Below are 25,123 nucleotides of genomic sequence, written 5' to 3' on the forward strand. Positions count from 1 at the left end.
CCTGGGAATTTTTAGATGAGCTATTTAAGTTCCCTACAGTGTCAGGGGATTGTACCTTGATCACTTTGGATATAGTTGCTTTGTACATGTGCCTTCCTCACCAAAGAGGCTTAGACTTCTGATGAAGTCCATTTGGACGAAAACGCTGTTAATGTGAAGGCGTTCATTCTGTGGTGTACTAGTTCGTGATTTCGTGTTTTTGTGGTTCAATAAACTGGAATATACCTCAGCCTGCATTGGTCACCTGTTCACTTCTAATACAATATGCAAAGATTGGTTGTGGGAATAAACCATTACTGCTGGAAATACTAAGAGTGATAACTCCTCACTTATAGAAAGCACAGTTCTTATCACTATCTTATCACTAGAGAAAGGCAGCTGAAACTGAGCATTTCTAAAGATAACATTAAACTGGTTCAATATATTTAATATGTTTCATGTTATTTTCAATCTAATGAGCTAATGGAACCAAGGTAGAAACTAATACAGGTTTAAAAATCTGCCACTTGAACTGTTTATTTGCTGTATTTTGCTTTTGTTGCTCACTTATAAGATTTCTTTCACATGGGGTTCATTATCCTAGATGTACAGAATAACTCTTGTTTTCTCAGACTCTCCACAGCATGCCTGCTTAGTTAGTACAAATTGCTGGCTTCATACCGGCTTGCAAGCATCCAGTTTATTGGAAAGTAGTTTTGACAACAAAGTCAGAGTCATCTCATTCAATGAAAGTATATTTTTATTGAGTCCCAGTTTTTCCAGTACTTGACCATAGTGCAACTGGTAGGATGCCCAAATCACTTAGGAGAGCAATTGATTCCAGGCCAGAAGTTATTGCTAACTACTCAATAGTATTAACTCATGCCAAGAAGTCTTGGCAAATATTTTTATTTACTTAAAGCATGATAGTAAGAACCTTTTCTTACCATCTGTTTAAGGATATGTTTGCTGATATTCCTCTTTTGTAAAGTCATTTCATGTTGATGTCCACAAGACTGTGCTGTATTCAGAAAACGTACACTTAACCACAAGTTGTTGTTAAGGTTAAGTGTAGGGTAAGAACTTATAACAGGATTCACACAGGGGTCAGTGATTGGTGAGCATAAGCAGTTGTGGGCTCATGGATGCATAGTGAGTACATAAATAATCCAGAAAGAATACCTGGCAGTACTAACCCACAGGAAATGCTCAGTACTGTCCAGTCAATATTCAGTGTATATATACTACACTTTCTCATCACATAGAGAATACACACCTACTTTGGTGCTGTAGCTGCCCTGTGTAGTTACAGTGATCTTTGACACTTTCTTGTTGGTCTGAAATGTAAAAGTACTACATAATTACATCAAGCCACATACCATGCTGACTGATCCCACCCCCCGAGCCAGCCAGAATGTCATATTGCTCTGGGCAATGTGACTCACAAACAAGGCTGCTGAAATTGATAAGACTATACACATTTAAAGGTGGGAATGTCAAACTTGCAACCTACTAGTCTTTTAAAAACATGCCTGTTGTAATGCCATATACAGCTATGTGTGTGTGTGTGTGTGTGTGTGTGTGTGTGTGTGTGTGTGTGTGTGTGTGTGTGTGTGTGTGTGTGTGTGTGTGTGTGTTTGTTTGTATATCCCCTTCAGAAGCTAGAAGTTTCAAAACTTTAAACGGCCAAGACTACAAGATCAAAGATTTGAAACTTGTGAATGTTTTGAATGGATATAGCCGTACACTGCAGAATGGGATATTTACCATTTCCCTCACTCTGGTGTGATCTTGGAGTTAGTATATTTATTTAGCAAGGGTTGTGGGGTCCAGGGGATTTAAAAAATGTACATACCCCCGTTAAAATGCCAGGTTTTTGTGATATAAAAAATGAGACCACAATAAATCATTTCAAAACTTTTCCCTCCTTTAATGTGACCCATAATCTGTACAGTTCAATTGAAAAACAAACATATCTTTCAGGGGAAAAAATATAAAAAATATAAACCGTATAATATGCCGGTTGCATAAGTGTGTACCCCCTTAAACTAATAGTTTGTTGTGTGTGCATACCCTTAAACTAATACTTTGCTGAAGCACCTTTTGATTTAATTACAGCATTCCGTCTTTCTTTTCCTGACATTTACTCAGTTGCCTGCTACAGCAAAAGCCATGGTTTGCAGAGAGCTTACAAAGCATCAAAGGGATCTCGTTGTTGAAAGGTATTAGTCAGGAGAAGGGTACAAAAAAATTTCCACAGCATTGGATATACTATGGAACACAGTGAAGACAGTCATCAGAAAGTGGAAAAAATATGGGACAACAATGTCGTTGCAAAGAACTGGACGTCCCTCCAACATTGATGAAAAGACAAGATGAAAACTGGTCAGGGAAGCTGCCAAGAGACCTACAGCAAAACTGAAGGAGCTTCAGGAATTTCTGGCTACTACTGGTTGTGTACTATATGTAACAACAATCTCCTGTAGTCTCCATATGTCTGGGCTATTGGGTAGGGCTGCAAGACGGAAGCCTTTTCTTATGCAGAAAAACATCCAGGCCCAGCTAAAATTTGCAAAACAATACATCAAGTCTCCCAAAAGCATGTGAGAAAATGTGTTACGGTCTGATGAGACCAAGGTTGATCTTTTTTGCCCCAATTCCAAAGGTACATTTGGCACAAAAACAACACTTCACATCACCAAATGAATACCATCCCCACAGTGAAGCATGGTGGTGGCATTATCTTGCTTTGGGGTAACTTTTCTTCAGCTGGAACTGGGACTTTAGTCAAGGTGGAGGGAATTATGAGCTGTTCCAAATACCAGTCACTTTTGGCATAAAACCTTCAGGTATCTGCTAGAAAGCTGAAGAAGAAGAGGAATTTCACCTTTCAACATGACAATGACCCCAAGCATGCATCCAAATCAACAAAAGAATGGCTTCACCAGAAGAAAATTAAAGTTTTAGAATGGCCCAGCCAGAGGCCAGACCTAAATCCAACAGAAAATCTGTGGGGTGACCTGAAGAGGGCTGTACACAAGAGATGCCCTTGCAATCTATCAGATTTGGAGCACTTTTGCAAGGAAGAGTGGGCAAATATTGCTAAGTTAAGATGTGCCATGCTGCTAGACTGCTACCCAAGAAGACTGAATGCTGTAATTAAACCAAAAGGTGTTTCAATAAAGTGTTAGTTTAAGAGTGTGCACACACAACAAAGTATTAGTTTAAGGGTGTGCACACACAACAAAGTATTAGCTTAAGGGTATGCACACTTGCAACCAGCATATTGTATGCTTTTTATTTTTTATATTTTTCCCCTGACAGATTTGTTTTTTTTTTCAATCGAATTGTACAGGTTATAGGTCACATTACAGGTGGGAAAAGTTTTGAAATTATTTATTGTGGTCTCATTTTTTTATATCACAAAAACCTGACATGATAACAGGGGTGTGTAAACTTTTTCTGTCCACATATATATATATATATATATATATATATATATATATATATATATAGATATATATATATATATAGATATATTGATATATATATTTTTTGAGAGAGAGAGAAATAGATAGCTGTATTATATTTCATCTAAGAAACATTTTATCTAATCACAGCACTAAAACACATCTAATCAAATCACATTTCATCTAAAATATCAGATACAGAAAATTTCCAGCAAAAGTTTTGTTCTTTTACTTTTTTGTCTTTTTGAGTGGATGGGGACAAAACCCCCTGCACCACCCTGTGGGGGGGGGGGGGCTTCACTGCAGTTCCTCATTACTTAAATGTACTAACTCCATGGTGGCACAACCACAGAGAAAGGAGAAAAACACACACACAGTGAATCACTGCTAATGCACAAACAGAAACTTGTTGTGGGGGTATTAGCAAGGTTTAAATGCTGCCCTAAACTAATTTACCCTAGGAGTTGACCTATCCTAATAGCATAAACCACACCAGCATTTATTCTTTATTGTTACTACACCTTTTTGTCAAATGTGATTAGATTAAATGAGTTTCAGATTACATTTTTAGATAGTTGAATTTAGGCAAAATGAGTCAGATCAAACATTACAAGGATCCTTTATTTCCAGACTTAAATTCTATTAAAATGGAGTCCTTTCCCTTACTACTTGGTGACCAATGCCCAGATCTCACTTAGATCAATCTTCCCTCATTGCTATAATTCCAAATAGGATGAACAAAACTATGTATCACAGACAATAATGCCTCCTTTATTGTCCCAAAACTTTGAGAATATCTCCCATAGTTGCGCAAAATATTCTTTTAAAGGATGCAAAGTGTTCCACTTCTATGCACCAAATATCACCTGATCACTACTTTTGCAAACCTTACCTCTAATTAATTGCTTTGAAATACATTGAGTTCATTAAATTACCATACCATGCATTTGAACTGTTCTACTCCTTCTCTCAACTCCACCTATTCCAACCTTTGAACTGTTGTACCCTTTTCTCAAATCCACTCCATCCCCAACCTCTTTTACCTTTCTCTCTTTTCAGTTTTTATTATTATAAATACAGTGCATAGTTTCTCCAAATTCTCCACGGTAGCTTTTTCAACCCCTTCAGTATACCTACCTGTTCTGTTTTCTTCATCATATGGATAAAGAAACACCTCCCCAAAGTATGGACATACAACTAAGAGTAATTCTTTTACATTATGATAGTATTTAGTGATTTCACTCTGTGGATTGTGTAACCTCCCCTGGCAATAGTTCATTTATTGAATATTGCTTCTTTTTATTTGTATGCATTGTATTACTGCTACCTACTCAACTAAAGTAATATACCCCATATGTGGGAGGCTGTGCATACCACACTCTTCGCTAAATATATAAACTAACTCAAGATTGCAGAATCCTTAGGGAAGGAGCATATTCAGTCTCAGTCAACATGTGGTCTGCTGGTCTTCCATACCTTTTGGCCATGCATTTTGTCAAAGTGAATCAAGAAAAGCGATGTCAACATTAGGGAGTTTCAATTATTTTAACTGCTTCCATATGCATATATCTATATCTATATCTATATCTATATATATATATATATATATATATATATCTATAATATGTGTATATATATATATATATATATATATATATATATATATATATATATATATATGTATAATATATATATATATATATATATATATATATATATACATATATATATGTATATGTATATATATATATGGATTCACTTTATATGCTCGAAATCCTGAAATATCGAATTTCAGAATCTGGAGCCCAGAAAGTGGAAAGGCTAAAACATCGAACACCCAGAAGCTCAAAATTCAAAATCGCAACTTCTGTACTTCACACACACCACACACATACACATACACATACACACACCTTCCTCCCCACAAACAAACACACAACCCAATCCTATGTACAAGCAGGGGGGGCTGCAACCCCCACACCCCCCTACTTAAAAATACTAACTCCAAGGTCGCACTACATACACAAACACACGAAACATCTCCACACAAGCTACATCCCCTTCGCACACGCACACACCACAGTAACAAAACACACGAACACACACTGCAGCCCCTACCCAAAACTCTTAAAACATAAACACTTACCTGAATCCATGACCACAGCGCAACAGCAGAACTGCTAATTCAACATCTCCGAAAAGCGAGATTTTGAATTTCGCACTTCTGGGTGTTCAATGTTTTAGCCTTTCCGCTTTATGGGCTCGAGATTCTGAAATTCGATATTTCAGGATTTTGAGCATATAAAGTGTTTCCATAAAAAAATATATATATATATATATATATATATATATATATATATATATATATATATATATATATGGGTCCCCTACACAAGATCGAAATTGCAGAAAGCTGAACATTGAAAGTGTGCTTCATAACATTGAAGACTACATTGTACAAGTAAATAAGATCCCCTCCACCTACAACACCACCTAACTAACAAGCACACTTTCTACTACATTTATGCAGGGAGACAATAGGTGGAGAGGATGTTATTTACAAATGCATTGTAGTTTTCAATGTTATGAAGCATACTTTCAATGTTCTGAGTTTTCAATGTTTTGGGTTTTCACTGTTTTGAGATTTAGATGTTTTGGTCTCAATGTTATGAAATTCACTGTTATGAAATGTCAGTGTTATGAAATAGACCTATACATATATATATATATATATATATATATATATATATATATATATATATATATATGCCGTTGTACTGAAATTAAATGAAACAGCCAAAGATTAACATTTACAAAGCTGATCACAAAAAGTAAACTTTGCAGATGCCTTGATGAAACTATGCATGCAACAAGCAACAGTCTCAGTGCATGCAAAACTTAAAAGATAAAAAAATAAAATAAATCATTGTTTTTTGCAGGGAACAAGCCCCCTGCACCCCTCTCCTACACTCAAGTGGTAATGATATAGACTAAATCCGGGGTTGCACGATCTCGGTATAAGGGCATATTCTCCTCCCCCTAGAAATCTGCAGCCTCATACACCTGTCAACTATCTGTGTAGTCAACCATATTTTGTAAGGTAAACAAATGTTGACCGACAATAATTTACATATTTCAGTGGAATATATATATGCGCATATATATATATATATATATATATATATATATATATATATATATATATGTATGTATATATATATATATATATATATATATATATATATATATATATGTTTTTGTGTATATTCCATGATCATGCCTACATTTGGCACAGCAGGTTACGGAATCTTGATTCAACATCTTAAAATCTGATCTGTTGTTTTCTGAAGGTGTGCTTGATTTTGTTCCATTTTATGTGTTGGGTCAGTTTTTGAGGGTTGAGTCAGGATTACATTATTCCAGAATCTGCCCTGTGGAATGTTGGGTTCTGTAACAGTCTGTCTTGGCACCATTGTTAATTCACAGTGCATTTGCTGCACTTGAGGGAGAGTCCTAGAGACAGAGCTATTTCCTTTTGGTCAAGTACTGATGATGTTCAGGTCTTCCTCTCCTTCGCTTGGCTCAGTGTCTGATTTTGTGCCATCAGTAGTCTATTTGGAGAGGATTCTTGCTTGCATATATGAGAATAATCTGAAACTCAGCCATGCAAAGACCCGTGCAATATTGGTATGTTTGACTGGCCATTTACAAGGATAATCAACTGAAATTTATGTCATGAATCTGGGGTGTTGTACTTCATGATAGATTTGACACTGGGAGCCATGTGTCAGCCACAATCAAGATATCATTTTTCTATGTGAAAAATATTGCATGGATTCAGAATTTTGCCCCATCCACAGAGCTTGCTTCAGTGATCTAAGTCCTTGTATTTTCTCACTTAGTGATCCGTGCCTAAAGCTTTTGGCTGATGATTTAGCACATCTTCAGAGGAGTGCAAAATTCCATGGCACAGTTGTTAATGAGCAACTTCTGTCTTATTACACCTCACCTGTCTGATTTGCACTGGTTTCCACTCTTTGTCAGAGCAGTTTTAAAATTCAGTTATTAATCTGTATACCCCTACAAAATCTGGGTCCTACTAATTTGAAATAGCTACTGGGGTTTGTGGTCCATTCAGACCCCATTTTAATGGTCCCAAGTACCCAGCTTGAATTCTACAGTTGTTTGTAAAACAGCTTGGTGATCAAGGATATTGAGTTTTCCCACTCAATTTCTGTATTGAGTCCCATGTCTATACATGTGTATACACGGTTTCACTTCTAATACTCCAAATACTGAAATCTCGAATTTCAGAATTTCGAGTGCATGAAGCCGAAACTTCAGAATTGCTAAAGTGCATAAGCACAAATGTGAATATGTGGAATCTGCGCTTATGCAGTGACGCTACATTATGGGAAGTGTTTGCTTGGGATGTTTGTGTTCAGACTTACAGGTGAGTGAGTGTATGCAAGCGTTTTTGTAACTGATGTGTATGTGTGTGTGTGTGTGTGTGTGTGTGTGTGTGTGTGTGTGTGTGTGTGTGTGTGTGTGTGTGTGTGTGCAAGGGACTGTAGAATGTGTGTGTTTGAGTTTTTGTCTTTTTCTCTGTTTGTGCGATCTTGGAGTTAGTGTATATATATATATATATATATATATATATAAGTGGGAGGGTGTGGGGTGCACAACCCCCCACGTGGAGGGTGCAGGGAGGCTTGCCTCCCACTTATGTTTAGTGTAGGTATGTGTATGTGTGGTGTTTTGTTGTGTTTATGTTTTTTGTGGTGTAGGTGTCGTATGTATGTTCGGGTTTGTGATTTCGGCTATGTGGGGTTTTGGTGTTGTGATGATTTCGGCTTCATGCACTCGAAATGCTGAAATTTGAGATTTCAGCATTTCGAGTATATGAAGTGAAACCGTATACACGTATGTTTGCAACTTGATGCTGAGTTTAACAGCAAACACATAATTAATCATGTGATTTTTAAAGTCCTAAAACACTTGCAAAGCACGTTGCTAAATGCATGAGAACAGCATAATGAAGCACTGTAAATGTGCTATTTGTTCTAGAGTATAGTCATTTTGATTTAAGTAGCCTGTTTTTTCTGCATAGAAACTGTCAGGCAGCATTCTGGTTAGTCGCTGAGACTGCAGGTGTATGCATGTCTAAATGTTTGATAGTTTTCAGCTGGCCAGTTAAGCTTCCTGCTAACATAGACATACATTTCCAGTACATCACAGGATAATGAATAGGAATACAAGATGTAAAAGTAGTCTATTTGCTGTATTTAAAGTGTAATCTGTCTTTAACAAAGCACTAGCAATTTAAAGCAACATATTGGATGCTAGCAGTATCTGGCAGAAACCATTTATGTTACAGATGAGCACAGCAAATGTCAACTGTCACTTTCATAAAGTACCTAGGAAAATGTACATTGAAAATGCCAGAGTCAAAGCTTGCACTTCCAGACATCAGTATATGTCATACCTTCATTGTTTCAAATGTTTTTTTACCTTGAGGTCAGTGTGGCTTTTTATGACTCTATTTTGATAAAGAAACAAGGCCTTCTTGTGCAAAGAATTGTGAACTATCATTTTAATATTTTACAAATTGTGGCCATGATGATAAAATGAATTTGTCACATTACTCAACCACAAGCAAAATAAACTAAAATAAACTCAACAGACTAAAGTAAATTAAACAACAGGCTACTGATCCACCAGCAAAGTTTAATCGCCTCTAGTGCCTGGGCCACAAGACCTTAAAGGAGTAATTAAATCACACTAGAAAGCATCCATTTATATATAAAAAACATAATTATCCAATTAACCAATAAAACAATTAAAGCAGATATTTACAATTAATTTCACAGTTTAAACCCCCAGGCATCAACGTGTTGTATTTTAAAATAAAAACATGTTCTTTATGTAGAATCTGTCACATTATTTATTTATTTATTTATGTATTTATTTATTTATGTATGTATTTATTTCTTTATTTGACATTTGTTTACCAGGAAAGTCCGAGTGGGTTGATAAGAACCTACTTTCAGCAGAGGCCTGGGAAGAAAAAGCTCCAGTTACATATAGACATGTACCAGCTTTATATAACTTAAATAAAAATACCATGGGTTACAATAACATACAGAGGTGTACAAATAAGACTTTAAACAGATAGAAACAAATTATCTGAGTTACAAGTAAGCAGGTAAATTGATATGAGGCAGATGGGAGCTATGCAAGAAATGATGCAGAGTGAATGGAGTACAGACAGAGAGAGTACAGATAGAGATTAGTCTGGACTAATCTGGGGAAGAAATTAGCCTGGATCAGAGCAAGGGCACAGCCAGGAGATGAACGGTTTTAAAGGCAGGTAGGTTAGTAGTAGTTCTTACTGCAGGAGGAAGAGAGTTCCATGCTTTTCTCCATAGTGGGATACAGACGTTGTCCAGCTGTTTTATAGGGTTTGTATATAGAAAGAAGCTCTTTATCTGCAGATCTACGAGTTTAGTTTGTTTAGTGACAAACAGTGATGGGTTCTATTTTTGAGTTGGTGGTGAACTTGGACACTTTATTATAGCACTTTATTATGCATTCTCCTCCAGTTTTAAACACTTCACCTCTTCGTCTGCAACACACTGTCTGTCCTGCCCTTTTAAACTGTGTTACATATACCAGGATATATAAAAGTTTTAGTCAAACAACCTTTATCTTTTCCTCAAAGTAAAACCTTTTTACATTGTGCGTAATGGGGCTCACAAAAGTAAAGCAATTTGCTGTCTCTGCTAATATATTTACACTACTGTCCAGTCTGAACCTTTAATAGGTTATGCATATAGTAAGGCTCTATGTATCTTTAGCTGTGATAGACAAAGCTGTCCATATAAAGTGTTACTCAGTCAGAACCTACTGATCAGGTACATTCAGGGAAGGCCATTAGATGATGTGGTCTTCAGGCACTTCAGCAGCATCCTGATACTGCTCCCGATACAAACATTTGCCAGATTTGTTTTCCTTCTCTAAGCTCTGCATCTTATTCTCTTAATACATTTTCAGAATTGCTACTATAGCCCATACAGGCTTAGATTATTTGATCATAGTAGCTTCCTTTTTAAAGGATGGGCCTCTTCATCTGTATTTGTCATCTTATATGCTCATCTAATATGACCAAGCCCATGTCCCTTTCTACTTTTGTTGTTATTGTTTGCCCATCAGTGTTATGGTCTGCAAAGTGGTTTTACTTTGTACAGATCTATTCAGTCATGGGTCCCTATCAGTTGATTGAGTTTTCAGAAACTGTAAACTCATATGGTCGAGAGCATATGATCAAGTTTTTGAAAACCCGAAGCTTTAGAATTGAGATTGCGGTACAGTATGGATCAGGACATTTAGCCTTTTCCTCACTGTAGTGCAATATCGGAGTTGTTGTATATAATTTGCAAGGGGTGCAGGGGCGCTTACCCACCTGCAAAAACATAAAAAAGGTAGATTTTTGTGTTTTTTTTTTTTTTTTGATGTTTAAGTTTTTGGTAACTCGATAATATGATCTACCATATGAATTTTGAGTATCTGAAAACTCGATCTTCTGACATAGACCTAGGTGTGTATATATATATATATATATATATATATATATATATATATATATATATAAATAAATATATCTGTGTGTGTGTGTGTATATGTGTATGTATATATATATATATATATATATATATATATATATATATATACATACATATACACACGCACACATATATAATGTGTATATATATATATATATATATATATATATATATATATATATATATATATATAGATCTATGTTAGATTATTGAAGTTCCGAAACTTTGAAATTAATATGGACGAGACCATATGATCAAAGTTTCGGAACTTCGAACATTAAAAAAAATAAATAAATAATGAAAAGCAAGAAAATTCTATTATTAACATTTTTGCAGGGGGGTAAATATACCAACTCTGAGATTGCCCTACAGTGCAGAAAAGGGTAAATTTCCCATTCTGGACTGTATTGCTACCTCCATTCAAAACATAAACTTCGATAATCTGTTAGGGATTTATAATTCATATTGCCGAAAGCTCATTTAATTGAATTTAAAAACAGTGAGACCAAATCGTCAAAAACTCAAATCATCGAAAACTCATAACATCGAATCTCAAATCATTGAAAACTACAAAGCAACTAGAAATAACATCCCACAGAGTTTTTACTACGTTTATGCACGGGGGCAAGCCCCCCTGCACCCCCCCCATGTGGGGGGCTCTGCACCCCACACCCCCATACATTAAATATACCAACTCCAAGGTTGCACTACAGTGGGGGGAAAAGGTAATTTCCTAACCCCACTGTAGTGCGACCTTGGAGTTGGTATATTTAATTTTTGGGGGGGTGGAGTCCCCCACTTGTGGGGTGCAGGAAGGCTTTTATAAACGTAGTAAACAGTGTATGGGATGTTATTTCTAGTTGCTTTGTAGTTTTCAGTGATTTGAGATTCGATGTTATAAGTTTTCGATGATTTGAGTTTTCAGTGATTCGGTCTCGCTGTTTTGAAATTCGACGAAATGAGCTTTCGACGATATGGAGTGAAACCACACATATATATATATATATATATATATATATATATATATATATACATATATATGTGTGTATGTGTGTGTGTGTGTGTGTGTGTGTGTGTGTGTGTGTGTGTGTGTGTGTGTGTGTGAAGACCCACCATTTTGGAGATTTCTAAAGATTAGTCATAAGAAAGGACATAAGTCCAGAATCCAGTCATTTTAAATGAATATTACTGTAAAAAAAGTAGACACTGTTATTTGTGCTAGCATGTCTGGCTGAAGTTTTGTATATAATTTCAGACTGACCTGTGTATTATATGCCAGTGTGACTAGCTATGATAGTGTAAATAGGCTCTTACATGTCGATTTATGGTCTGTCTGTACAGAATGTTTTAAAGACTTGAACAGTGTCCTTTTACATTTCTAGCTGTGCATATTTGTGAAGAAACACTCTAAGGGCAAACAGTCTCAGATTCAGCTGATCAGCAAATGATGCCATCGCAATGTTGATAGTCCCTATGCATTACTGTCAGAAGCTGAAAGACAGGAAATAACTTTTAGAAGACAGCTGTTGGTTGATTTTTAAAATGAAAATTAGAACTGGAATTGTTGTCAGGCTGGTATATAAAAGAGCCTGCGGAAGTCAGTTGTTATTAGTACTGTGTAATGGATAAACAAAAAGGACTCACCAAGAACCGTACACCTGCCTTTGCTGTATTGTAGTAATTTAGTTTAGCTCAGGGACAGTGTTCTTTAGTCAGACAGGAACATTTTAACTAATCAGTTAGATCAGTTAGAATTTTTCTAAATGTTGGATTTCTGTCCTTCAGTATTGATTTAATTTTCCTGGTGATTGAGCTCTGTTTGTTTACCGGGAATTACTGTTTTATATCTTTAATCATTTTGCTCAGTATTAACTATTTTTTATTAACTTGCATTGTGGCTGGACAATCACTGTTTTTCTTTAGTGATTTCAAAGTGCTTTTACTTGTTTTGATAATTCCCAGGGCTACTCATAAAGCCTGGCTGCCTAGGACATTTGCTACTATTTCTTTTAATATTTAATTTTCATAATTGGACACCCCTTTAGAAGGGCATGAAGACACTGTTATTGGGGCAGGGACACAGCTGGAAAACTGCATCAGGCTTTCCAAGAAGTGTTTGGATGTGTGAGATTTAATTTATTTAAGTGTGAGTGTATCAGAGGTCTTAAACTGGGACACATTGCTCTGACGTGTGTAATAAGGAGTTAGATTAGCCGTATACAGAAGTATATGGTCCAGCCCCAGGCTATAGAGTGTGTTCCTGTTGTGCTCTTAGGTAAAAATTGTGAAATATTACTCCTGTTTAAGTGACAATCGCACATTGGAGTCAGTAGTGAAGACTGAAGCTCCTTAGTTACTGACCCAGGCTAATAGGAGACAGCACACTATTTGGTGGCAGTTCAGTAGGATGTTATCTTGATGTTACAATTACTGTAGTATTTTTTGTTGTAGGAATAGAACATAGGGAGGTTTGCACCAAAGCAAAGTGTGATGGAGTGCCTCCAATGTGCACTAACAGTTTTACAGCACTGAAGAAATATTGAATGGGCTGACACTAAGCACCCAGGGTACTCTCACCCTAAACTCCATTTAAAAGGTAATAGAAAAACAGGTTTATAGCACAAAATATATACGATGCATAGGAGATAAGAGGTAACACTGGACACCAGAGAAACTCTGTAAAATGACCTTAACTCATTTCAAGAAGTTCAAGAAGGGTAGAAAGGCTTTAAACCTTATACCGTTTGAATTGAAAGCAATCTACTGTCTCAATAGAGCTTTAGTTATCTGTTGCAGCACTAGACATCAGATCTGTGACTTTGTGCCAGGTACTTTTATCCCTTTTTTTTTTGATTAAATATACCTCACTGACCAATCTAGACTCACAACTGCCAGAACCCATCTATTATCATCCCTTCTATACTGCTGTCAAATATTTACCAATCTTCACAAATCTGATCTAAATAGACTTGAATCTTGCTATAACAAAATTGCAAAATTTGCTACCAGTCAATCCAATAAATATCATCAATGTACTGCCCTTCGCCAGCTAAATTGGTTAGAGCTCCCTCAATTACTTACCCTGAATCAGTTACTAGCTGCACACACAGTCATATACAAACCTGATAACTGCTCATCACTATCAAATCTTGTTGAACCCTACTGCAATCTAACTTCCCTCAGGTGTGCTAAAATAATACTCTTAAAGGTTACCAAAACACAAAGCTCATATGGCTTCTCCTTGTACTCCCATATTATCGCCAAACAATCGAATTCTCTTCCGCAACATATTATGTTTATTAATGACACATAAATATTTAAGCTTACCCATAAGGAATATTTCTTAAAACATAGGCTTTGCTCCTGTACCCACCCAGGCTAATCATCTCAACCCACCAAGTTTCCAACTCCCTTGTTCATATTGCTCTATACCTCCTGTCTTTATGAGCCTTCTTATACTCAAAACATAACTTGTTAAAAAAAAAGTATGCTAAAACTGTTGTAATTATTGCTTACTTTATAGACACTGTGTATTTGAATCTTCTAATTTAAATGAGATTTCAATGGTAGAATGTTTTGTTTAATTTTACTTGCTTTGTAGTCACCATGTTAAGAACCTTGTAATTTGAAATTCTATTTGCAGCTTTTATTTGCATTTGCATGAATATTTATGTTCTATTTTTTCTTGCTAAATTCCTTATCTCAAATATCTCAAATCTAACACATTCTATGTAACTTTCTTGGAGATTTTCTCCCTGGGTCTCCACTGAAAACGGGCTTCTGATCCAGTTGGACATTACCTAGTTAACAAATGAAATAAATAAATAATAAAAAATTGTTTAATAACTGGACATAACCTCCTGTGTTCCTCAATCATGGCAACTCTTCTAATATGCTTGTTTTTATCACATTCTTTTCTTATAGTTTTCTGTTTGCACAATCTGAATCTATATTGTGTTTACTGTATTAATTCATAAGTACTTACTAAGCTATTGCTATTGGAAGATTTTAAGAAGCCTGAATCTATATTTCCATGGCAGCTTTCTTTTAGCCCTTATGTTTTGTGTATGAATAACCCAGAGGTGGAAAGAGCAAGGATATGTTGAGACATTTACTTGTTTCCCCTTTTCATGGAAGATGTGGGTATTAAACCAGGGTGAATTTATGGTTTCCCATCCAGTCATCCATTCCATTTGAACAGAGGAAAACAAGTACTTTGCTTTCTTTGGGGTGGAAGACACTCCCACAGAAGTTCTGTACTCAGTGGATTATACATTTTCCTCCAACATGTCTCTTTTATGTTATGAAAGAGACTTGAGATATCTTGATCAGGTATTTATGCTACCATTGGACACATGAACATGTAATAACTCTGACAGGATAGAACAGGGTCTGTTGAGGCTCTATAGACAAGGTGGAGATTACCTCTTAGTAAATTACATGATGATGAGAAGCTGGCTAAAGTTTTGGGATGGTCAGTATAGTTTTTATAGTTTAGGCTCTTGATTTGTTTTTATGATTTAGGCCATTGATTTGTTTAGTGAGAAAGTATTTTGTTTATTTCAGTTGTGACAAATGGTTGAACAGGTATATACTGCAAGGGGTATTACATTCAGTAATCACTCTAAGGAGAGCCAACAACAGTAGAAAGATCAGATCCTTGAACCTGGGCACCATACCTTTACATATAAACTGTGTGTTGAAAAAGGAATTCCTTATAATAGTGGATACTTGCTGACCAAAGGCCAGTTTGTTTTCAACATAGTTTCCCAGATCCCTGACTGTCTTTTGTCAATGTGATAGCCACAAGGGAAGTCATACTTACCAAACTATACTGTTATGCATTTTTTGGCATTTAGTTTTAGTCCATGGTTTTGACACCAGCTATTTGTTTATGGTAAAGCCATCACTGACATCAAGATCTTGTCTCATTTGTTTCCAGACAGCTTAGTCTACTTAAGCAGTAAAAAAAAAAAAAACTTTAGTTTGATATTGATTGTCTACCAAGGAGTTAAAACATGTACCCGTATGTTTGTGTACATTCTTTAAATAATATAGCACTACTCTGGCAAGATGCTCTGTACAAAAAAGTACTCAATATGACCATCTGATGCTAAGATGAACGCTCCACTTCTACCATGCACAGAACAACTAGCATTTGGATATTGTATAATTACAGTCATGCACTGAACCTCTTAACTAAGTCTATCATTCTAATGCACTTGTGAGAAATGTATGATCAGTGAGAAACAACATGCAGCATTAATGAGGTGATTCTTTGAAAAGTATTATTGGGTGTTATCCAGTAGTGAGAAAAATACAGAAAAGCAAGAGGTATATTTAATATTATTTTATATTATTTCATATGTCAGCACTGAGGAAAATCTAATAATTCTGCCAAGTGATCATAGCAAAACAAGTGTGACCTTTATGGTCTTAACCTTTGAGTAGCACTTTTGTCTGATAGCCAGTAGTAAGGAGTAATAGCCATATGTCGGCAACACTAGTACTTTATTTTATTTTACCCGATTATAAAAATGACTATGCTTGTAGCAAAATATTATCACTGGAAAGTGCATGCAGAAACATTATCCTGATTGCTTGACAAATGTTAATTTTACCTAACAGTGAGACATAATAACCTGATATAAGCAAGAGAAACATTTAATTTTATTCTTGTTTGCAAATATCGTTTCGTACACTGTTTAATGGACAAGCAAAATAGATCAGAATGATCTTGATTGTTTTTCAGGTGATATTCTGTGATACCTGACCGTGTAAAGTTGTAAACAGGTATAAGCAATAGGAATATTTTGCTTTATCTTATAGATTTTCAGATGTAATTTGATGCACTAATTAGTGCAGAAACATCATTTAGTAACCAGGTGTCAACTATTTGTCCATCATCAGTACCATTTTGTATGTTTCTGTACACAGTTGAAGTAATACAGCTCAGATTGCTAAGCTCTGCTTTAGGATTCTATATCAGAAAGAACAATAGGTCGCATTAAATCATAATATACAGCCATTGTTTAGCATAAGGTGATTCTATTAATTCTACCCTGCTAAGGTACTTGTGGGTAAAAGGTGATCTGTGGAAAGCAGCATGCAGCACTGTGGAATTAATTACTTGAGAAACATTGTGCCTGATACGTTATAGTGAGATGTAATAGCTAAATGTAGGAATATTTTCTTTATTTTACATAAGTACATGTGCCATTTAGTGTAATGCTACCATATGAGTGTTACAATCCTTTGGAAAATTGTATAATTTGGGTGGTGTATTATTTCTGTAATACAAATGCAGTTGTGAAAAAAAAATGTCCACAGAGAAGCAACATTTGAAATTATGCATTTGATGCTTTGATAATCATTATTGTCTAATAGTAGGTAGTAAGGAGTAATAGTCAAATACAGTCAAAATGAATAGTTTGCTTCATTGTACATTATTACAAATATCATTGGGGCAGCAAAATGTAACAATCAGCTGCATTAATTCATACATGCTGATGTATTTGTAAAAAAAGATGATCATGGAGATGCAGTATACAGCATCATAGTTTTGAATGCTTACAGTGCTCTTCTGTGATACTCACTGCTTGTAAAATGCACATCTAAGGGCTGTATTAATTATACCATCCCAATATGCTTTTAAATTGTCATGGGGAAGCAGTATGTGATAACATGGTACTGACAGTTTGGCAGCCACTATTCTGTGATACCTACAAGTAAGAAGTAATAGCCAGAATTAAAGAAAGGAAGTCTCCTTATGCTCTACTGATTTTATTTGATTTAAAATGAAAATATTTTGGGGATGCAACATGCAACATTTTATAATCTTCACTGAAATATACGCATGGCAGCATATTCTTGAAAAGAAAAAAGAAAAAAAAAAAAGAAAAACAAACAGGACAGGAATAATTGAAAATGAAGCAAATGGGGTCAGTTTGCTTTCAGCTTTTTACTGTACAACATAATGTTTCTACTATTATTCATAATGTCCTTAATATTAAGGGCACAATGCATTTCCAGTGGCACATTATTATTTACTTTTATTAATTTGTATGCTGACTTGCTTTGATGTTTGCCCAATTAAAGCATCTCTATGACTGGAGCAATATGTCACACTTAAGTGTACAACAAACAAACACACAAAACATGGATCCATGCAACCTAATGGCTGTCCTCTTTGTATACTTAGTAGGGCATTTAATATGGTTGACCACTACTTTTTTTAAACAACTTGAAAGTATTGGCTTTGCCAGAGAATCGTTTGACTTGATTTAAAGCTATCTACTCACTACACTTCAAAGGAACATGGTTCTTACTTCAGCTGCCAGGTAACTTGCTTTTTTATATTCATAAATAATTATCCTAACATATTTCATCATTATTATTTTACCCTTTATTTAGGGAGCTGTTTAATCCTTTGCACTAGTGATCCCATTTCACACATCCAGACTTGAATATAAAAATTAATTCCTTTCATCTGAAAATTCAAATTAATGCCTTAGAAAAACACACTATTTTTTACTCCACAATGTTTGTAAAAGTCTTTACCTTTTAATCCTGCTGACCTCTTTGACACTGCTTTCTCCCAGATATTTTAAGTATTAGGAAGCTTGGTTATATTTTTCCTTAAACTTTTGTTTCCACAATATTTTTATTTTTTTCTTGCATTAAAAAACAACATAAAACTTCATGTAAGTCCTCCAGACTTCTCCTTATATCTTAAGCTAGAGTTGTCACTGAGAAAAGCAGTTCTACTGTTGTCCTTCTCCGTAGTCTCTAAGACGTTTCTGTTTTGGATAACTTAAGTAAAATCTGTTTCATCTCTTTTACTGAGCTCAGATAATCTTTATCTTAACCTTTCTGAAGCTGACTGTCTTATTCTCTGTATTCTTATTTATAGTATCATTTTAATAACTGTTGTCCTCATGTATTTCTTTCATATTTATTTCCCTCTTCTTGTAGAGTTAGAAATAACCTATTGGAACCCTTACTCCTATCACCTCTCACTTGTTTTAATGTCCCCTGAAAAAGCCATCTCTTTTTGACATCTGTTCTGTACGATTCAAATAAAATCATTGCTTACCCTAAAGAATTTAAAGCACTTATATTTCCCCACCTTCACAATGTAACTTTTTAGCACAACTTCTAGAATGTCACAATACATTTAACGGCCATTTACTGTTTTACATGTCTTTCGCCTGCCTTACTGATGAAAAGGAATTTCAAACCATTTAATTTACAAGGCTAAGAAATAAACAAATGAATAAATAAAATGGTCTGCCAGTAACATTAAACCATTGTTGATAACCTTAATGTGCTAATGAGAGACTGCAGGTCACGCTGTAAAGAGAAACAATCTATTGCAATATGTTGCTTAGTTTAGCTATAATGAAGGTCATTTATATTACCTGTTATCTAAATATGTAATGCAGTTCTTGAGGAAAGTTCATGACTAGATTTCGAAATTACAGGCTTGTTTTGATTACTGACCAGATAGAAATAATGCACATGAAAGTCCTTATTTTTGGAACAGACAAGAAAAGAACCTGAAAGCCCCAACAGCAGTTAATTATATCACATGTATCACTGCAGAGAAGTCCAAACTGATTTTTTTTTAGTTGTCCTTCTGAAGTTAGTTCCTTCCCCATCTGTTCTTATCTTGACAAATATGTTGCCTCAGAAGAATGCAGCTGCTGTCTTAACAGTTTATTTATTTAGCTGTTTATTTATCTATCTATTTAAATATGCACATATTAAACATCACTTTATGTTTATTTGGGAAGTGAGTGATTTCCCGTCTGTGGCTTTTTTAATTAATATGAAATAAATAGATTAACATCACATGGTGCACCACTGAAGGATAGACTTAACTCAGCTGTAACACAAAATAATAGCAGTTGTTAAAAAATGCTGAATTTTAGGAAAATTATAAAGTCAGTACAATAATTTTGATTACAGCAGGAACTGCTACAGGTCATCTGCAACACTTACTAATGAATGTTTTTTGGCAAGACAAATCAGCCATTCATTTATTCTCCATTTACCCCGTTCAGTTTTTTCGGTGCAACCATAGCATAAAGGTTCATATACTAGGCTTAGGACCACAGGGGCCTTTATAAGGCTAACCATGCACCCCATATGTATCCTCCAAAGATTTTGAGTCTTTGAGGTTATTTTAAAGGTGCATATGTAAGCCAGGACATGATTTAAAGATTGCATCTGTATATCTGAGATGGGTCTATATCATGAGTTGTTGTTGAGTCTTTCAGCTTTTTCCGGTTAGAGGTCGCCACAGCAGAACTCTGGTCTGCTAATGATTGGTAGTTGATTTTTACTTGCCGAGTTACCAGCCCTGATGCACAACCTTCAAAGAAGGTACGCCCATTCACGCATGTCTCCACGCAGAAGACACTCTAGCTGGGAATCGAACCGAACAGCGTCTTACTGTGAGGTGACAACGCTACCACAGCACCACCACCGCAGGTCACTAGTGAATCGCACAAATTGCGAATGCTCATAATATCGAATGTACCTGACCTTGAAGTGCTTTTTCTGAGATTGCGGTACAGTGAAAATTGGATATTTGCCCTTTCTTCACTGTAGTGCGATCTAGGAGTTGGAATATATATTTAGCGGGGCACAGCCCCCCACAATAAGAAGTTTGAGGTCTGGTACGTTAGGTATTATGAGCATTCGCAATTTGTGCGATTTGCTCATATGATATAGATCCATCCGAGACATAGGTGCTAGACCTCAGATGAATTTCCGATCCACTCATCCAGGTTACACTTGAATGGGGTTAGGAAAGAACTCTGCTTCATATGGATGGGAAGCCTGTTTCAGAGGAGGAGAATTCACTGAAACACATGCCTATCCCACCAGTATGTCCTGTTTATGTTGCAAACAAAATTCAGTTCCCTAATTCAAGTAGTTCTGATGCTGTTGGTTTTGTGGATGTGCAAAAGCTGCACAAGAGACCAAAGATGTCTTGCATGCTGGACACAGATCACCTCTCAACAGTCTGCAGCAAACTGAGTATAGATATAGGGCTTTGAGGTGGTCTGCACAGAACATTTTGTTTACACCCTATATTCCTTTTGTGAGGAACCTCTGGACATTCCATTTGCTGCATGTGCCTGGTCTCCAAATCCCTGACTAATGGATGCACTCTTAGGGCATATTATCAATGTGGTAGTCTCCTAGGGTGGCCAACTTCCCAAAGGGTACTATTATGCATTTCTTGACATTGAGTTTTAATCCATGGTTTATCACCAGTCATTTGTCTGGTTCAGTCCTTCCTGCAGGATAATAGTTTTGGGGGGGAATTCTATGACTGCTCCTAGTTTGTAGTCATCTGTAAACTTGACCAGCCAGAGGCCTTTTACATTGGCTTTGACTTCTGAGAAGTAAATGGCAAAAAAAAGCAGGCCCAACACAGAGCTCTGAGGGAATCTACTAGTGACTAGCCTCTTTGTGTGAGTGGTCTCCCCTAGTCTAACTTCCTGGATCCTATCTTAGTGCCAGCTGGCTATCCAGCATGTAACATAGGGGTTAATGCCAACTTCTATGCATTTATTTGCAGTGCTCAACTAGGGTACTGTATTAAATGCCTCTACCAGGTCAGAGTAGGCAGGATGCACTTTTTTGCCCTCATCCATTGTCTTATTGGCTTTTTCAAAGAAATCCACCAGGATGAGTAAGCATGATCTGCCTTTGATGAAATCGAATTGGGTTGGATCCAGAGCCTGAGGGTTTAGTAGCAATCATTGTGTTCAAACTAGAGAACTCAGCTCATTAAGGAATAGGATTGATATATCTATATCCCTAGGCCACATATCATAAAATCATGTCAAACAACATGTGATTGAATACAACCAGTCAATCACTGGACAATAAAAAAACAGAAGAACAAAGTTAAACATGTTTTTTTCCAGAAGACATCCCGCTGTAACCCCACGACCCTTGCTAATTATATATACAATCTATGAGATCACCATACAGTGAAGAAAGGGTAAATTCCCTGATCCCCACTATACTGCAATCTTGCACAGAAAAAAAGATAGTGGATGCAACTGACTGATTTTTGATCAGTTGTATTGGCAGCAGCATATGTAAACCAAAGGGTAAGAAGGTTACACAGCAAACCATTCAGTTAAAACTGCAAGAAAAACCCAGCCAAGCTAAAGTCTTTACTGTGTGATACCCTAAACATCCTGTAATGAAGGCCGATGGGATCAATGCAAATGACCCCTTAAGGACATACAGTGTTTCAAATGTATAGCTTTTGAATGCCCGTGACTTTTTACTTTTTAAGTCCTTAGGGGTACATTCAGGCCAATAAAGCCAAAGCCTACTAGCTGTGGATATGTATGTTTTGGCTGTTTTAGGGGCCTCGACAGCACAGCATAAGTGGATTGTTTGGCTATACTTTAGAAACACAAGACTTGAAACCCAGCTGATGCCAAACAATCCATTTATGTTGTGCTGATGAGGTCACTAAACGAGCCCATAAAGATTACTGAATGGTTTGTCTGTGCAATCTTTTTACCCTTTGATTTGAATATTAGTTGTGGTATTTTGCATGCACCTTAATGTTTATGGACAGGCAGCAGAGAACACAGAATTGTAAACTTTTTCAAGAGTTTTAAAATAATGTTTAGTGCAGCTTTGCGGAGTCACACACACACACTTCATGTGCTCGAAGTAGAGGGTTGTACATCTCTCAGCCTTTGTTGAATTTTATAATTAACTCCAAAGTTAACTCAAAAGTTAGACAATAACAAAGATAAAGGAAATACTTAGGTTATGGATAAAATGCAAGTATTTTTTTTCACTGCATTGCAGCTTTTCTGAAATGTAGTGCTCCCAATTATGAGATTTTTGCATCTGTACTTATTTCAATGTGACATTATATACTAGCCACAGTATGAATGCAGTTTGGTTTCTACTATGTAGGAGCAAAACAAGATCACCCGAAAGTAACTATGGCAATAACAAATGGTTTAAAGTAATAAATCACATTCCCCAAATGCACAAATCAAAATAAGTTTTTTCTGTATGAGGATCCTCCTTTTGAACCCTGTCCTTACTCCATGGGTGCTCTGCCATGGGGGGGGGGTCTCCAAAGCACGTGGAAAGAGTACATTTGACCATTTGTAAAAGGCAGTTAAATTCCAATCATGTGGGCATTGAGGAAACACAGGGCATCCAGTTAAGGCTGAAAGTTATGCTGAGATGTACGCATACATACTATGTTTAGTAACCCAGGTTTGACACTTGTGACAGTACTCAAGCAGAAATGAAAATGCCTTAAGTGTATTTCAGACTGTGACCACATATGATTGCTATAGTGAGTTCTTCTGTTTTGTCTGCAGTCTGTCAGTCTCATTTCAAGGCAGCAATTCTCTTCCATTTGTTTCTAGACTTTTTCTTTCACTGGGCTTTGGTTCTCATCCCCTTATTTTCAATGTCTTCCAAATGGTTTGTGTTTATTATCCTGAATCTCTTCCTGTTCCTTTTACCTTTGGAGACTTTTGGCCTGGGCTATGGCTAAAAAGGGGTCTGCACAGGACTGCTCCATACTTAATGAGTAAGTATCACATATCTATCTTTCCATGGCCTTGTAACCCATTCCTATCCTCTTACATTTGGAAGCTTCTCATTTTTGCTGGGTCACAGATTTTATCATTTAATGCTCCCATTACATTCAATGTCTTCCGACGACTCACAGATCCAGATTGCATCTTCATATTGTTTCTTCCATAGTACCTTTTCCTTTTATACTCTCAAATTTACTGCTGACAGTCCTAAACAAAAGCAAACAAACCAAATGCAAAACAAAAAAACGAATAAAACCATGCATGCAAGGCTACAGAGAGTCCAACAAACCAGCTCCAGCAATCCAAAACTTGTTGATACATGCTTTCATTTTATTCAATAATAAAACATCAGATAAACATAAAATAGCCTGACAGCATTTAAATACACTTTTAAAATATCATATGACCAACATTTTCAAATCATGTGAACAACTTAAAGTCATGTGATAGCCGAATCATGTGAGCAACTTAAAATCATGTGACAGCTGAAACCCTATGCAAATTCTAAGTCAAAGACTACCTAGTCAGTATGTCTTTGTGCCTTAGCCAAATGTCTAATTTTGTTAATGGCATTTTTTGTATTTTCTTGATGTTCTTCTCAATGTTTGCTTCACTGTTCTGTAATTCTGTATATTACTGTACATACTGTGCTAATCTGTAATGTTTCCTCTCTTTGATGAAAAGTTTTTCCTCATGACTTCTTCCAAGCTGGATATTCCCAGTTAAACAGTCTATTTGTCTGTGTAAATATCTATTTATGTATCATTTGATCTACTTATATATCTATCTGTCTACCTTTTTAGTGATTCCCTGAATAAATCATAATAATAGCAGGGATGAGGCCCATTGCATAAAAGTGTACTCCCCCAAAAATAATACAATGCTCAAATATATTTTCTATGTCATGGCTTTAAAGTAAAGCTACATGTGTACAAGGTGTTTTCATTCAGCTTATGCAAACCCTTATCACTGTTGTGCCTTTCCTAAACTGCCATACTGCACAGGCATATAAATGGCACATTCTAGCTAGGAAAAATATTGAACTATGACTTGGATGGCTTCACTGTAGTTTGAAAAAAAAAGTTGCTTCCAGCTTAGTGAGTACTCACACATGCATAGGTGCCTTTTTATGTGTGCAGTAGTGTCTACATAACACACTAATCACTGTTCTCCATGACAGTACTTATAATGTATCTCCATAACGTACTATTCACTGTTCATGACGTTACTTATAATGTATCTCCATTCTATGTAACATACTAATCACTGCTCTCCATGACGTTACTTATAATGTATCTCCATTCTACGTAACATACTAATCACTGTTCTCCATGATGTTACTTATAATGTATCTCATTTCTACATAACACACTAATCATTGTTCTTCATAGTGGTACTTATAATGTATCTCCATTCTACATAACACACTAATCACTGTTCT

The 25,123-nt window shown here is 36.0% G+C and overlaps 1 protein-coding gene across 2 annotated transcripts in view; it reads left to right on the forward strand.

Annotated features, from left to right (window-relative positions):
- Positions 1 to 25,123, forward strand: part of MCTP1 (multiple C2 and transmembrane domain containing 1) — a 3,344,116-nt gene that overhangs the window by 1,064,818 nt on the left and 2,254,175 nt on the right. The window lies entirely within an intron of this gene.

The sequence above is a fragment of the Protopterus annectens genome, chromosome 2.part2 (genome assembly GCF_019279795.1).
Source record: "Protopterus annectens isolate FY-2018-M chromosome 2.part2, PAN1.0, whole genome shotgun sequence".
In the NCBI taxonomy this organism is placed as follows: domain Eukaryota; kingdom Metazoa; phylum Chordata; order Ceratodontiformes; family Protopteridae; genus Protopterus; species Protopterus annectens.